This window comes from Cyrtonyx montezumae, unplaced genomic scaffold (genome assembly GCF_038088225.1).
Source record: "Cyrtonyx montezumae isolate F1298 unplaced genomic scaffold, pur_monq_1.0 scaffold_0, whole genome shotgun sequence".
In the NCBI taxonomy this organism is placed as follows: Eukaryota; Metazoa; Chordata; class Aves; order Galliformes; family Odontophoridae; genus Cyrtonyx; species Cyrtonyx montezumae.
The window spans coordinates 22,759,036-22,773,877 of record NW_027071824.1 but is presented as its reverse complement, the minus strand read 5'-3'; positions in this window follow the sequence as shown (position 1 = coordinate 22,773,877).

The following is a 14,842-nucleotide window of genomic DNA, read 5'->3' as shown; positions in this document are numbered from 1 at the left end:
TTTCAAGGAAAGATCTATAGTGACCAACATAGATCTTTCTGTCCTCACTACTTTTTAATTACCAATAAAGTAGTGCAGTTTCAAAGCTAGACATTGCAGCTTTGGGAAAGAAATGTCAGCTAGATTTTGCATCACAAATGCAAGGCAAGTAATTGCAAGAAAAATCCAAGCAGGACATCTGCCTGTGTGTGAAGTGTAGGCGTATATCTAACAACACACAGGCACAGACAGCTTGCAACTTTGCTGGATCATTTATGTAACTTTCATATGTTATAGAAAGTTATGAAAAACATTAAATGACAGTAGGAAAAATTCTCTAAAATTTACACTTCATGGGACAAAAGACTCTACAAGCTGGAAACCAGTTGTTTCAAGGCCTGTTCCTCCAGGAGAAATAACAGTGCCAAGAAAATTATCTTAATGGTTTTTTTCCTCATGTTTGTGTCGACACAATTCTATCCTAGCTACATTTACTGGCAAACCTACTAAACAAACAAGGCTGCCCAAACTCTCCATCTCATGTGCTGGTTGAAAGTGGAAGTTTGATTACACACGCCCTTGTTATGGACTGATCATTATCTCTTTGTATATGATTTGTGAGGTGCTATTTTTGTGAGAAGGAAAAAAAAAACACCAAACAGAAATAAATGCAAATACAGTCTGCAGCTTTTCTGTCTTCTGCCAACTAATTGTTAGCAATATATCTACTGGAGGATCTATTGCTTCATTTTAATTATTGGGAAAACAATATTTAGACAATGTGCACTTTCTGTGGTGAAAACAAAAGGAATTAGAAGCAGGTAAAGAAATAACATTCAAGAGGTATGTGGATGAAAACTACATCAGAGTTATATTTGCCCGAGCTGAGGCGCAGCTATATAGAATAATATGAGCAGAAAATCCATATGCTCTAGATACACCTTACCTAGGTAGGCCACCAAAATTGCATAAAAAGCTAGACAAAGTTATTTCATGTCACCACAGTCACTTATTTTACATAAATCAAAGTATGTGAACAGAATTCTGTTTGTAACAAAGAGTACATGGCATGAGAGGTACCTTTGTTGCCCTGCAATGCAAATCTTTTAAGTGATTTTTTTCACAGTCTTTACTATGAAACATATTTTAAATGAGGATATTGATTTTGCTGATTTATTCTCATACTGTGAAAACTTACCATCACAAAACTGCAGATAAGACTGAAGTTTAGCATTTGAAACTAGAACCACTGACAATGATTGAAGTGTCTAATGCATAACCATAAAGTACAATTGAAGCTACCACATTGGTCAAATATTTCTCAGAATTTTTTTAGGCAACATAATTTGTTGATGACTTATCAAGACCTTAAAATTACAGTGTGTACTAATTTATGTGCCTCAGATTTTGTATAAAATCTTCGTGCTCATTACAGGTGTAGCATTTATTATCTTTTCTACCACAATGCTGTATTTTATCCCAATATATCTTGTTTCCCAAAATGTAGTTCCTAGATCCCCACTAGATCAAGGGGAAACTAAGGGTGATCGCTACACGATTCTTAATGTACATAACTAGATTTTATGGAGTAAATAATCTGAAGGATGTTCTTAGGTTGGGACTCAAAATATCTAATATCAGCCACAACATTTCTGCCAAAGGAACTACATTGTGCCCATATTTAGGGAGAAAAGCAAACAGGGCCAAAAACTATTCCCTTACATTTTGCATCTGATAGAACTGTTTCATGTCAACATGGAGCAAAGATCATGGCTTTGGGAAAAACTACTTCTTGAACTTGGTCCAGAAAAAACAACATGAGGACCATTTTCCAAGCAGATAATGTCTCTGGGGCAATTTCAAACATGGACAAAAATCTGGGCCAAACTGGGATTTCAGCTGAATTTTATAGTTTTCCCTTGGGTCGTGAACAGATGATTAAGATTCCATGGCAGCATCCTTGTAATCACTACTATGAGTAGGAATGGGAGGAGGAGTCTGAGCACCCTCTTGTTTTGGTGCGTTGCCCATGCTTGGTGAAGCTCCAGCTGCAGTCCCCAGCTTGTCTCTGAACCCAACTGGCTTCAGGCATGTTTGGCCAAGGCAGTCTGTCACCCCAAGGGTGTGCTTTTCTGTTCTACATTTGTTCCCTTGTGGTCATCCCTCTTCTAGCGTGTTTTTCAATGCAAAAAATTAGCTTCCCTTAACCCCTTAGCAATTGTAAGCTTTTTTACACAGGAAGACTGTTATAGAGTAGACAAACCAAGTTTAGCACATTAACACAGTTGAATTTTTTGTGATTAGAATCTCTCCTAGAAAGAGCATGATGTACCTTTGAGTTCAAACGATGGTTTTAATATTAAAATTACAAGTTGTATATTTCATCAAACATAGCCCCAGATACAAAACAGAAAAATGAAGCATATGACAAGCACTATGAAAATCAGATGTGAAATGTATACTTATCTGAAAAAAAACAAAACCAACCTATTAGGAAATATTAAAAAGATAGTGAAATCATAAACTATAGTCAGAAATAATTAAATGAGTGAGAACATATTTTTCACAAAATAGCAGCAGTGGCTTATCCATCTAAGTCAACATCTTCACTTCCGTGCCACGAATTAGTAAAAAACAGGGAGAAAATATTAAACTTCACACTGAATTATTCTCCTCAGCAGTAAACTATTAACTCTTTCTGTATCATTTCAGAGAATGTTATACACTGCAATTCAAACATTGCTGTATAGGAATAACCAAAAATTTTCTGACAGCAGTTCACAATTGGCACGTGAATTTAACTGGACTCTTAATCCTCAGCTGCTACTGTCAGGTCACACAGCATCTGTCTGTAGCTTACTAAGAAGAGACATTGGCTGAAATTACTTAAAATATTTCTGAAATTATTACAAAATAATCCCAATGGTTGTAAGGTATTAGTAAGTTAATATAGCTATCTTTCTGCAACAGTGAGCAGACATGAAAGAAAGATATTCACGGACTGGTGTATAAGGATATGTGCCATGACAGATGCAAAATACCAGTCTAACCTATATGTCTGATGGCTGGATAATTTGCCAGATTGCTTACATCATTTGAGCTGGAAAGGGGTGGACTCTCCTGCCCAAAGAAGGCCTCAGGATTTTACCAGTATTTAAGGTGGGAAACACATAGCCCAGACAGCTGGTGGAGCCTGCAGTATGTCCACTCAGGAGAGGACTTCATGGCATTTCAGAAGGACTTTTCCACAGAAAGTCCTTTAATAAATTCCCTTCTCATGGAAAATGTAAATACTATCAGTTCTTCCTCTTCTAAACAAAATCTTCCAAATAATAGAATTCCACTTCTACCTAGGAAGAAAAGTTCAAGCTTTACTAAGGTCATTTTATTTATTTATTTATTTATTTGGGGGGGGGAGTTGTTTGTTTGTTTTGGTTTAACCTCTGCTTTGTTTTGGATTTCTTCTTATACCATTTCATATAAGAAAGCAAGCTGGTAAGTTGTTTTTGGGTAGCTTAGCATAGTGATCCTGAAAAGCAATTTATTTACTGAATTTTCAAAGCACTGAATGCTAATAGGTTGACTCATTAGCTGCATTCATAAAAAGAAAAATACATTATAAATTACTGAATATATTCTAATCTATTAACCAAGAAAACAGAGGTTTTTAAGATTTCAGTTGCACAGTAGGTAGTCCAAAATTTACATTTTCTCATTGTACCTGAGACTCTTACAACATCAAGTACCATACCTGTTATTAGACTAGCATGCCTTGTTCACACATCCTTCCCAAAACAGCCAGCTGTAATTCTGGAATGAGTTGGACCTCTCTAGGTGTTTGGAAACAGAAAGTACGTCAATTTTTTTGTTTGTTTGTTTAGAACTTGCTCTAGCTTCTTCACCTCTGCTATTACTGAAAACAGTTGTGATGATGCTGCAATCACATAGAGGAATTAGCTCTGCTTTTGATTTAGCACTCTGTGCTAGCTGTGATGTCTCTCACATACACAAATATTTCCATCACTCCAAAATCCCTATTGCAAAACAAGAGTACAGAAACTAAAATGTAGAAGTTTGGTTCATAAGCAAACATCATATCCGGTGGTGTGACATTTAAATCTTCATCAAAGCCACCACAGACCAAGTTGATTTTTGTTAACAAGAGCTAGCCCTTGGTGTTGTTCAAATAAATGTTTGCTTGAACAACTTACTCTTCAAGTGTTTAAAACACAACATGTTTTCTTCTTAACTACTTTCTCATTACTTTTCAAAGTTACTGCTGAAAACAAAACCTAGAAACCTTGACGTACACAAAAAGCAAAGAGAAAAAAAAAGAATTTCTGAAAAGTTATACAAATAACTGTGACAATTGTTAAAAACATCTTTTATTTTGTTTTTGAATAAGAATTATTAAGTAAGTTTGCTTTGCATTTTTGATCCACTAAAACACAACACACGGATGGATTTTAATGCAAGCATTTAAGCAGGTAATTTTGATAGCCTGCACTAAAATTCTTATATGCTTCTTGATCTGCCACAGCCCATACCAGACATTATATGCAGGTAAGAAAACTTTGAATCTCTATGCCAAAATTTTAGGGAACAATAATAACCAGCTATTTGTCCTTTGAATATCTATGTATGTCCATTTCTCCATTTCCTAAGGTCCTCTCAGAAGCAGTATCCCATTACACATTTCTATGTGGTACCTTATTTGCTGCTGCTGCTGCTGCTGTGGTTTCCCTCATGGAGGCACAGGGCTGCCCTTTGTCACCAATACCTTACATAATATGGGAATAACGCAAGGCACAAATCTCCAGGTGTCACTGAAGCAGTGTGAGAAAGGAGAAAACCACAACCTCTTTTTCACTATCCAATGCAGGGAACATACCCCCACATCTGCTCCTCTCTCCTTTTCCTTCACTTAGGATAGGTAGAAGTACCAGTCTGAGACGACATATGTTAACAAGAAAGGAAATGTCAGAGCGCAACATGAGAAAACATGTTAGTGATGTGTTTATACTACAATTCTGAGCTTTGTAAATTCTCCCTTCCTTTTATTTATTTATTTTTTTAAATCTTGATTTCAAGGCCACTGGTCCCTTTCATGCTGATTAGATTTTCCTCTTTTGTTTTCATTCCTGTGGCTTAACCATCTTTCTCTGGTAATGAAATCACTCTGGCAATTTCATCATGGTACTTTCATGTCATTTGTGACAATTCCAGCTGCTGTATATTTGTTTATACTTAAATCTTCCACTAGGATTAAACAATGCCTTTCAAGGAGTCCATCTTTTGTTTTAAATGCCACTTAGTCATTCATGACCTTGAATTACATTCTGGCACTCTCATTCCTTCTTTTCCAAGTTCAGGGGCTAATCTCTTTCTTTCCCTTTCTTCCTTTTGACAGTCATCTGGGGACCTAACTTAGTATACTCTTGATTTCTTTTGGCTAATCCCCTGAGTGCCTCTTTCAAAATTTCCTTCATAAAAGCCAACTCCTTATCCTTTTCTCATAATCGCCTTCCTAGTTCTCCCTGTAATGTTGCTACACTTCCCTTTGACTTAAGAATTTCACTTCAACACATGGCTCAGCTGGTGAAACAATAGCCTGTGACCGATTGTTGTGCATTAAACCAATAAAGCAGGTAATAGTTGCCAGCACTAAATAAACAGCACACTGAAGTTTCTATTTTGCACAGAACAAACACACTGGATTAGTTTTTTTTATTTAATTTCCACACTTCTTCATACTTGGATCACTTATCTCTGAATTCCTCTTGTAGCAAATACATCCTCCGAAGAGCATGGTTTACTTGGGCACACTTGCACACACAGTGCAAAGGGAAAGATGTAAATAAGGAAGGAGTCTACCTACAAATTCAGGTTCTGTTTTGGCTAGCTTTAATATCTTTTGCTCTTTGAATAGTATCATGCATTTGGAGTGTCCATGCTAAGTGGACCTTAGCCTTAGAACAGATCCAGAGGCATCCAGAGTGAAAGCAATGTGACCAGGAATCATCCTATCCCACATGCCATGCTGAGTGCAAGCCAGAAGAGAAAAACCCTTTCAGGAGGCTTATTCTTAACAACAGGACAGCGAGGACAGCATGTCACAGTCTTTCATTGAAACATCAGGGCTCGGTATAACCGTGGGACTCCAGCACCATGGCAGCACCACAGTCATCCAAGCAGGTGCCTGGGCTGGGTCTTTCAGCGCTGAAGTCCTCAGCTTCCTCAGGAGCTGCCTGAGCCTCCCAAATAGTGTTTTATAGTGAATTCCGAGAATTCCAGTCCTAACATCTCTTCATTTGGAAGCAGGCAGTCTTAGAAGCATTGAAATCCTTTGGTACATAGAAGGCTTTAACCTGGATAGCTGAAAAGAGAGGCTGTGAGCTTTCTCACTCTATTTTTTTTTCTTTTTCTTTGAGGTTTGAACATTTCTGGACACTTTCTTGCTGCTTTTTGCTTCTTTCTTTGGAAAATATTTTCACTCAAAAAAGTACTGCTCTAACCACCAACAATAATGCAAACAGAAAAATGAAAATACCTAAAGTAAAAAAAGCCTCCAACCACAAACATTAAAAGGAATCTTCAGTAAAAATAGAATGGATAGTTGCAAGAAGAAAGAAAAGTATGAAAACCTATGTCAACACAGCACTTACTACAAATCAAAGATGTCTGTAATACAGTCAAAAAAAAGCACCCTATGGTATTGCAGCAATAAACCAGTTATTCTTTTTATAAATCAAATTTTTTGTTAACAACCCTTTGGAGTTTTTCCAAAGCAAGTTTGAATAGAAGTACTCATTTTCCAACGTGTAAGGTATCCAGGATGTGTTGACCTCAGGGCTTCTGACTGTTTTATCAAATTCAACTGCGTTCATTTAACATAACACAGTTAGCAAGATGGCAAGATAAGCACTTTACAATGCAACATTCAGTGATTTCTTTGAGGTGTGAACAAATGTACCTCCAGTTGCCATCCATGGCTGTGGCAGTTATCTACAACTCTCCTCTCTTATTAAAGTATACAGAAAAATAAAGGGGAAAAAAACAAATGTAAATGCCAGTTATTGATGTAATCCATTTTTTCATTGCCTTTTAGAAATGGGATAGTGGCAGTGGGCATAGAGTCAGGAAGATCACACTCGCTGGCCGAGGCATGTTAAAGGATAGCTAGAGATGGAGAAAATAAGAAGAAAAACACTAGCAATAAGTGGAAAGACAGAGAAACATGATGCCAACTGTAATGCAATTCCAGGATTGTGCTCTTGCCTTCAGCCCTGTTAACAGCATGCGCTCTATTTTGGCCAGCATCCAGCAGGTGACTGCTCGACCTGTGCCACTGTGTCCCTTTTGTCCTCCCAGTCATGCAGAGAGTATTACATGACCCAGTCACACAGAGGGATCCAGTATCCTCAGGGATATGTGTTTAAACCACTGAGGTTTCTCCTTTTAAATACCTCCTGCCCTTCCAGCTCACCGTAGCTTTTCAGGATTGACTCAAAAAGTAATAAATTTCCCATAGTAAACAAAACAAAAAGCTGACATTTTCCAGAAAGAAAATGATTTTTAGGAACTTAGCCTTTACAGAAATTATGAATATTGCAAGTTTTATCAAAACTCTATGATGGACACCAGGATGGATAGACAGTTTAGGTATTTATCCAAATATTTCACATGGTCATAATAGAGCCTGGGTGGAGATAGAAGAGCTGGTGGATGAAATGATGTTTCTCTCTGAATGTGACAGGAGTTGATCTCACTGAAATACAGTTGCTGTGGGGACGTGGCGCATAAAATGTTTTGCTGCATGGAATAGCTTTCAGTGGATAATGAGCTCTGACCCCCCATCCTATTGGAAGGATATTTGTGAAATAAGTTTTCAAGCTCTGATACACAGCATCACAAATGATGCACAGTCCCATGTCTCTTTTTCATATTCAGATCCACAATATCTTAAGAGGACTAGCTAGATCTACAGTTCCTGGCAGACATAGAATGGCCTCACTTGGAAGGAAACTCAAAGGTCATCAAGTTCCAACTCCCTGCTACAGCCAGGGTTGCTAGCCGTTAGATCAAGTACTCGATCAGGTTGGACAAGACCCCATCCAAACTGGGCTTAAACACCTCCAGGAATGGAGCATCTACAACCATTCTGGGCAGCCTGTTCCTGTACCTCACCACTCTCTCAATAAAAAACTTCCTCCTGACATCTAATCTAAATCTCCCTTCCTTTATTTTATAACTATTCTGCCTTGTCCTATCACTAATTACCCATGTAAAAAGTTGGTTAATTAAAATTAAATAAAAGCATTGAATTACTGTAATTTTATCTCTGAGGTAACCTGTAGAACAACTTTAACCTTTTGTCTGAAATCTTTTTTATAAGTGCTGGCAAGTAATAGTAGCCCTGTTTGTTCTAAGCAGAAGCAGTTTGCCCAGCAAGCCAGGAACAGACCTTGAACCGAAGTCACTCAAAATTTACCTGGTGCCTTGGCATGTTACTTCCCACCAGTCTCCTCTATTTGCCTTTCACAGAGTGGCCAGGAGCCAAATTTCATGACTTTGTGGCTGCGGGTAAGGCTCCACATGGACTTTGATAGGTGTGGATGGTTCTGCCCACCTCTTCTCCATCAGCAGAGATGAATGGAAGCACACAGAGTCAAGTCAAACTCATCTAACACAAGATTTCAAAGGAGAGTTTCTGTTCACAGTCCACAGGTTCGTCTGGCAATAGTGTCACAGATGTGGTGAAAAAGTAGATCTTCTTGTAATTTTTCTACTTCTGTGTTTAAGGTCACAGTACAGTAAAGAGACAGAGAAGTGGTCAGGTTTTCCTATTTTCTTCTAATGGGTATAAATTACTGTGAGAAAACTAGCAATGATTTCTGTGTGGCAATATTCATGCCCGTGAGAAAGAAAAGTAAATGAAATAAGTAAAACGTACTGCGTTCGTGGTAGAGAAGGATAATTTGGGTTGTTTGTTTTTTTTTTTTCCAACCAGGGAAAGGTCTCCTAAGAAATTAAAACAGCTATTTTACCTGCCTAAAATGCCCATTTTCTAATATTATCACCTTTATTTAAAAAAATAAAAAGCCGACACATTTCAGAGGCAAATATCTGACAGTATCAAAATTGACTCCAATGCAAACAGGCCTCTAGTACAGGTAACAAAAGTAACTATCAGACCATGAGTCTATTACTGCAGTTACTTGGAAAAGCGTTGAGTGAGGGAACCTCAGATTTCTGGTTAGCATTTGCATGATGCTTTCACAGTTCCTGCTATGCTAGGCTTTAGTCAGTACTATGCCTGCATATGGCATCTCAAAAATAGTGGATTTCTCTAGCTAGCTTCCTTACTATTCTGCATATAATTTTTCATCCTAAGAGAGCACTCAGGAACACAATTTTGGGGCAAGAGCAGCTTGGTGAGGATGTTCCCCATGTCTTTTGTGATGTCCAGCCCAGCCACCAGTCATGTCCAAGGGTTTTGATTCTTTTGACTCTTTATCCTAACATTACATTTTATACTAGCTAGGTGAAGATACTGTTTTTTGGTGTAATTTATGGTATAATTATCAGAAGTGACTATTAGAGATATCTTGGTTTTGACAATTCCACAGATTGAAGAGAGCTGTATAAATTAATGAATCTTCAAATACTAGGAGTGTAGAAAATCAGGAAAACAGCTTTTTGAATAGAACTATTTACAGTTTTTCTCCAATAAAATATTTTTCAAATTGACTTTTCTTTTCTTTCTTTTTTTTTTTTTTTCCCAGCATCAATGGTAATTTAATTAACAGGAATATTTGAAACTGTACCTATGCTAATTGAAATAACAGGAGTAATAGAAACTGTACTCAATATGAATATTTTTTTTAACATCTGGAAGAAAAGTCATCTTTAATGAAGAAGCCTAAAACTGTTATACAAGTAGTCTTTAAAAATACAGTAGAAAAAAATAAAAAAGAAAAATGCCAGAATATTTTACATATTCCATTAAAGTGATTGTATCATTTTGACATAATGTTAAGATTCATTAACCCATAGCGGAAATGCTAAGTCACAGCCTGAGCACCTGGTGGGAAGGCAGGGCCAACCCAGGGGAGCTCAGGTGCATACAATGCACCTGAGTGACGAGAAGAGTACAAGCCAGGATCCACTCTTTCCTGGATCTCATTTAAGGGTTGGTAGTGGAGGTAGTTGTGTTTTGCTGAAGATCTCTCTATATCTGTGGCCTTCCAAGGGTAAGGAGAATCTTTCCTTTTGCTTCCTGTGCTCACAGCTGCTGCATTTGAGTATATCCTCACTCGTTGCAGCCTTAGACTTTGTTACTCTGCTGTCATTGCTGTGCTTTCCATTGCTTTACGTTGTTACATAACCCCAACATGCCTCAGTGTAAATACATGGCTTTTACAGGGTTTTTGTTTGATTTTTTTTTTCCAGAGTTTCATATCTGTGCAGATAATTTTTAGCAAGCTACTGTGTAAGGTGATCGAATTCAAAAAATATGTGTTTAGGTCACTCCAAAAGTAATGCTTCTTATTTATTCCTATGGAAGTGACAACAGACACAAAGAGCTTTGTAATGTTATTTAATAGAGCAATTTTTTATCTGTGTAGCATTTTTTTCAACATAGTCACCACCATGGGCTATGCATTTCTTCAAGGAGTGAACAAGAGCCTTTATTTCGCACTTCTTACAATTTGCATCAATAGAAATGACCTACTGTAACTGACACCTCTACTAAAATTCACCACCCATTGACTCATTGTATTCTCATCTGCTGATCTCCATAAATGTTCAGCATTCTTGACGAATGCCAATGAGAGTGGTTTTCTTCCCCCCCTCCCCCCACTTGTGGAGGAATTCATTTCCATGTATTTGCTTTGTATGCACTTCCATGCAAGGTGTCATTTTCTTAAGACTGCCCCTGTGCTGCCATCTGTTGTAAGAAACAAGGTGTAATGGAATACTGACTCCAGAGTGTTTTCAGAGGTGTTGTAGGACTGTGGGAAGCCAAGTCTAGAGTTAAGCCTTTGAAGATTGTCTTTTTGAATCCATCTTTGTGGTGAATTACCTTCAGACCTTTGTTGGAGAGAGTTAATTAATGTGACAACACAGTAGATCTATGGAATAAGTGAACATGGTGTTTGGACAAACAATGGTCCAGTGCAAAATGGCTATCCAGCCATCTTCACTTTGCAGCAAAAGCACACTCTGGAGTTATTTGGGAATATAGTCTCATCATAATTAACCCATGGCAGCCATGGCTGCCTTAGGGCGTTCATTGGCATTAAGTTATGATACATAGGGCAAAATAGTATCCACTTGGACAAATTAAGTATAACACCTACATGCAGTTTACAGCTGAGTCATATTTCATTCTGGCCATAATGCAAGTAACATATAGACTTTGAGTTATAAGGGCAAGCATTCAGCTCAGTAATCAAATTAAATTTTAGGAGTCAGTCTGTATCATATTGTGGAGAAATCCTGACAGTTCTGGTAAGGATCTATTCATCATTTGGGAGGTGTAGCATATGACTCTCTTCTCTACTCACCAGTGACATTAGATTTGTTCTGATTTTTGTGTTTCTTACTGTTTAATTCAGAGCTATGACTCCTCAGCAGGAATGCCACACCTGCTCAAGGAATATCTCTGTAGAACTTCATGTATTTCAACATTAACAGTAGTTAATGGTTTTGCTATTACTTATTTTATTTTGGGATGGCAGTGATAGATCTTTGTTTTAAATATAGATGTATTCATTACAGTTAGCTTGAATGTAATGTCTAAACTACTTGGATGTATCTCTTTAAACGCATACGTAAGGACAAAAGACTTCTGCACAGTAAAGCAGAAAACTTTAGTAAGTGTAAGAAAACACAGGTCAAAGGAAACATATTTGATCTGTTGCAGAAATGTAGAAGAGTTGTGATACTGCAGAAGACCAATATTTTTCACTACTGCTCTATAAATCTGTCAACTACTAATAAGAGAGGAATGTGATTTGGGATTTTAGATGATGGTAAAATTATTCCAACACTCATGATACCCAGTCCTTAGTCAAATTCTATCCCATATTGCCATACTAGAGTCTTTCCAGCTATTGTTTTGTCATTGGCGCTTGAGAGTGACATCCAGCAGGAAAGTGTGTGGGCATATCTGATTCTGTGTGGACCTTACCCTAATCTTTCTTCCTGTACCCCGTCCTCTCTGACTTAGTCACCTCTCACCTGGTACTGTGTAATTTGTCTTATTTCATGGAAATCTTTTGTGCCATCTTTTAGCCTTGAGGAAAACACTGATGACTGAGTGCAGTGTAAATCTTCTCAACAACATGTGTAGGGCCCAAGCCTGCTTTCTGTTGTTGAACTATTAACTTGTATGGGATGTGGGTGAAGAACATACTTTATAACACATTTTTATTAAAATCTTGGAGATGAAGAATTGCCATTGAGATGAACAGATGCAGATTATTTGGGTACTAAATGTACAGTACAACTGACTTCCACTAAAGATGTGGCTTGGAAGAACTATTGCTGATAACTTTTTCTTATACAGAAAGTGATATTGCAGATTATGAATAAATAAAATGGAAGGAATTTAACCTTTTCAAAAAAAAAAAAAGAAGAAACTTGAACAAAGTGTCTTTGAGAATGGTGAGTAGTTATACAAATAAGGATCATGATTAAAGATACTTCTAATAGGAATTTGCCAAACTATATTCTAGTTGACCCCCAGCTCTAGTCCCCATTTTGCAGAACTGAGGCACAGTGGTGCTAAGTGTGGGATTCCCTCACCCAGGAAGCTGCCCTTTCATATCAAAGATGGCTCAAGCAATTTAAAGTACAGATTAGTTCATGTTCTATATTTGTGTAGAAATGCCTGAAGTATTTCAACATTTCTCTTCTCTTTATGGCAAGCAAAATCCTTTCAATACCTGTTTTTCACAGGAAGGTGTTATAAATCCACTTCTGTCTATTTGCATTTTGAAGTGTGACAAGTGCCTCAGTCTGCATTTTCCTGCACACCACATTTAAAACCACGTGGTAGATGCCTCTTCTTTCTAAACCAATTAGGTAGGTTTCAACTACAAAGACATTAAAGAGTTCATTTATAGGACCAGGGTGGCATATACATTCTTTAGTCAATCCTTAAAGTAACTGAAGTTCTGCTCAAATAATGGAAAAAAAAAAAAGCTAAAGAAATAAATCAATCAATTACTATAAACTCAATGCAACTCTTCTCAAATTAATTCTTTTTAAATCTGCTCATGAAGAAATAGTGCTATTAATATTTTCATTGCATTAAATATTGAGATTTTGTAATTAACAATTAATTTAACACTTATAGTTGTTAAGGACAATTCTGAGAAACCTGTATTATCTTGCTATACCACAAAGGCCAAAAATGTACTGTAAAACACCTTGGGATTTGTTTAAATTAACAATTAATTCAAAACTTCTGCTGGAAGAGGCTTGATTTTTGGAATTCTAATCAAATGAAGAATAAGAATTAGTGAACAAGCTGAAGATTAGGAAGTCATGGCAGTCTTCAACATTAAAGAAATTCAGTTAATATCCTTCTTGTGCTTCAAAGCGCAATCAAGTTGTGACTAATTATAAACATTTTGGACAGTAATTCTAAAAGTATTAAAAATTAATTTTGCTCTTCAGCCTCTGTTATTATGACTGTCTGAAACAATGATATAGTCACACAACATACCTATAGTAGTGTGTATATTTCATTTTAGTGACAATGCAAACAATATACAGAGGGAATTTTGATCAATTAGACCTACATTCATTGTAATTTCATGCCTTTCAAGAGCTGCCTTTGTGCAGCAGACAGTCAATAACACTGATTTCAGACTGTTCACAAATACTCATTTTCAAATGCATTGCTTCAGATAGAAGCATACAGCAGCAGAAAAGCAATTTATGTTAGCAAAGCAGCGGTAGAGTGGTTAATGTCTCCTTATGCACAGTGTCATTAAGATTATATGCAGAAAAAGATGAGTTTTTATCTGTAGCTTCCTAGGAATCCACAAGATTAAAAACCCAGTTATCTGTAAAGTGTTCCGTACTTAATTTAGGGCTGCATCCTTTTTTAGCAAGCAGGAACTTACCATTTACCTAAATGGAATAACAGATATAAAATAAAATGTGGCTGATAATTAGATATGTTTATCAGCATCAGTAGAGCTTGTATGATTATGTGACTTCAAGGAAAACAGTCCAATTTAAATATCTATTTCTATAATCTTTGCTGGTTTGAAAAATAGCATCCTTACCTGTGAAAACCAGACTTCTCTTTTTTTTTTTTTTTTTTTTTTTTTCTTTTGCCAGCTTAGGTCATTTATCTGGATAAATTACTCTAAGCTGCCTGCAGACACTACTGATAGCTTCCGGGGAGTGTCTCTGGTCAGTTCCAACACTGCACATAAAGACATAAGCAAGTTGCTTGTGTACTTCAGGGACTACTGCTTGGAGGAATCACTTGAGACATAACTAATCTGAGCAAGAGATATTCCAGAGAAATCATCCTCTCAAGTTGTTAGTGCCAAGAAGCTATGTACTTAAAAATTCAGTGCTGCTGTTCATTTGCTTCTGCTCAGTCGTATCAGAGTATGGCAGAAAACACAATGTGTTTCAGAGGCTTAGAGGGAGGAAAGAAATGTTAAAAGCCTGAGATGTTTTCAGCAGCACCTGCTGCTGTTGACAAATGATCTGAGGAGATTGCATTTATTCCCTGAATGGTGTGATAGCATGGATGTTTCATAGAAACCCACTTCCATGCTGCAGGGAAGGATAAACTATACCTAAGCCATTGCTTAGATAGAAATATCTA